The 2,980-nt window shown below is 49.1% G+C and overlaps 1 non-coding gene across 1 annotated transcript; it reads right to left on the bottom strand.

Moving 5' to 3' along the window:
* Positions 1-2,908: 2,908 nt before the first annotated feature.
* On the bottom strand, positions 2,909-2,980 carry TRNAC-ACA (transfer RNA cysteine (anticodon ACA)). Its single transcript has one exon. It is a non-coding gene; the product is annotated as a tRNA-Cys (tRNA).

The raw sequence follows: 2,980 nt of genomic DNA, 5'->3' as shown, positions 1-2,980 counted from the left end.
TAATCGGCTACGCCTGCGTGTTTAGCCGCTCAGTCACATCCAATTCTTTGCGATCCTTTGGGCTGTAGCCCTCCAGGCTCCTCTGTCCAGGGGATTCTCCAGGCAAGAATACTGGAATGGGTTGCCATTTCTCCTCCAGGGAATCTTCCCAACCCAGGGATCGAACCTGAGTCTCCTGCATTGGCAGGTGGATTCTTTACTCACGGAGCCACCAGGGAAGCCCTAACTGGCTATACCCCAATACAAAATAAACAGCTTAAAGAACATTTTTTAACAATCTTAAATTCCATTCACCCATTCATTTAAGGCACTCAACAGAGACATGCATAGAGGTCCGATCACGGCCAGCCAGGAGCCGTGCCCCGAGGTGCATGGTGTCCCCTGGAGGGTCCACCCCCTCGCCATCCACCGTACCTGGTGTGGTGGAAGAAAACGCCCCAGCCTTGCAGTGTGACCCCCTGAGCAGGACCACCCCTCTCCCAGCCTCTTCTTGGGGTCCTATGAGTAGGGACTGCTGAGGCCCAGGACAGGCAGAGCAAAGCCCGACCTTGTTTTCCTGGGAAAACACGGTGCAAATGAAGAGGTCCTCTTTTTCCTAATCAGATGTTAGGTGAGGAGAGTTAAGTTCATCACACCCTTGAGTTCAGGTCCTGAACTCATTTTATTTACGTATTTCTACTTGTCACCCCTGACTCCAAACACCCTCCTTTACCACAGGCACCAGCCCAGTTGGCCTGTGATAACGTGCCTCCTTGGCACACGTCGGTTGTTACAACGCGTTGCTTCTAATTTGTACAACATCATTGTGTTATGAATCTCATTCTCTTTCTTATTTTCATTCAAGAACCGCTATTTACTGGGCACCTACTATGCGCTGAGCATGGTTCTAGGTACTGGAAGTAGGCCCACGAACAAGCCAGATAAATGTAAACGCTTCTCATCACAGAGCTTGCATCCTAGCAGGAGGTGCCAGACAAGAAACAGTAAACATCATTTAAAGGCAGAGAGTCTCTAGGAACAAAAAGGTCATTAAACCTGGGCTGGGTGGCAGGCCCTGTATGGACGCCAGAGCCAGCTCATACCAGCCCATAACAGCCTCTTGGCAAATTTTCAGGGATTTGGAGCACCGGTTGCTCAACATAGCCATAATATAAAATTAAATTACAGAAACTTGCAATTAAATAATGTATGCTTTTGAAAAGTCAGTACTCAAAACTCAATTCCTAATTATCATTGCCGGTATCTATGCTTCGAGGCTGTTTATGCCTGTCATGTTATGTCTGTAACGGTGAGCATCTGGACATCTGTGCGTACCAAGTCACTTCAGGTGTGTCTGACTCTTTGCGACCCCCGTGGACTGTAGCCTGCCAGGCTCCTCTGTCCATGGGATTTCCCAGGCAAGAATACTGGAGTGGGTTGCCATGCCTTTCTCCAGGGGATCTTCCTGATCCAGGGATCAAACCCACATTTCTTCTGTCTCCTGATTTAGCAGGCAGGTTCTTTACCTCTAGTGCCACCTGGGAAGCCCCAAGCACCTGGGCAGCCCTTCCCGATTCCATCTCCATCTTGTCGAGGTTCTGTGCTTGGATACTGCAGAACTCAGATACAGTAGAAGCCTACGTGGCCACATGTGTCCAGCTGCTCAGCTGTGGGGGACAACCCAGGATCAGAGAGTTCTGACGGGGCAGCCTGGGACCTGCCTGGCTACAACAGCTCAGAAGACTGCTGGGGGGAGAATAAAGTCAATACTTTACAAAAACTGTAAAGGCAGCATAACCTTTAAAATTGTGAATCAGGACTTCCCTGGAGGTGCAGCGGATAAGAATCCGCCTGCTGATTCAAGGGACACAGGTTTGATCCCTGGTCCGGGAAGATTCCCCATGCTGGAAGGCGACTAAACCCATGTACCACAACCACTGAAGTCCGAGTGCCTAGAGCCTATGCTAGGCAACAAGAGAAGCCACCGAAATGAGAAGCACGGGCACCAAAACGAAGAAGAGGCCCCACTCGGCTGCAACTAGGGAAAAGCCCTCTCAGCAACAGAGACCCAGCACAGCTAAAAATAAATATTGAAAAAGAAATAAGTCAGAGTCTTGGACTCCATCCCAGACCAACTGAACCAGAATAGGCGTTATAACAGGATCCCCCGCCCGAGCCACCAACCCCTACCCCCACCCCGTCCCGCAATCCAGGGGATTCAATGCTTATTACTTTGAGAAGCACCACTCTTGGTATACACCCGCCACATTTCATGACCCAGTTCCCCAGTGATGGACACCCAGGCTATAGTGTAATGACCACTGTGGGGCAGGCCCCTTATATATCTACAGAAGGCTTCTCTGGAATACTCACAAAAGCAGGATCACTGGACCAAAAGTCTTACTCTTCATCGATTTCACCAAGTACTGGCAAGCTTTTGCTCAGATAAGCATTCATATCTCACCACACCCTCAAAAATGCCTGCAGCTCATTCACTCATCCAGCAAATATTCATTGAATCTTATTACATGCCAGTTACTGCTCTAGGAACAAAGCACGCAACACTGTTGCCCTCAGAGAACTCACTTCTGGAGGAGGGGCAAACAAGGGACAGATAAATAAGTAAAACATGAAACATTGGGAATTCCCTGGTGGTCCAATGGCTAGGACCCGGCACTTTCAATGCTGGGGCCCAGGTTCCATCCCTAGTTCTGGAAGTAAGATTCCACAAACCTCATAGAGTGGCCAAAATACATACATACATACATATATATATATATATATATAAAGTGAAAAGTGAAAGTGAAGTCACTCAGTCCTGTCCAACTCTTTGCGACCCCATGGACTGTAGCCTACCAGGCTCCTCCGTCCATGGGATTTTCCAGGCAAGAATACTGGAGTGGGTTGCCATTTTCTTCTCCAGGAGATCTTCCCAACCCAGGGATTGAACCTGGGTCTCCTGCATTGTAGGCAGACGCTTTACCATCTGAGCCACCAGGGA

The sequence above is a fragment of the Bos indicus genome, chromosome 18 (genome assembly GCF_029378745.1).
Source record: "Bos indicus isolate NIAB-ARS_2022 breed Sahiwal x Tharparkar chromosome 18, NIAB-ARS_B.indTharparkar_mat_pri_1.0, whole genome shotgun sequence".
Classification (NCBI taxonomy): domain Eukaryota; kingdom Metazoa; phylum Chordata; class Mammalia; order Artiodactyla; family Bovidae; genus Bos; species Bos indicus.
Note: the sequence above shows the minus strand (reverse complement) of the source record. Positions and strands in the feature narration are given on the sequence as shown.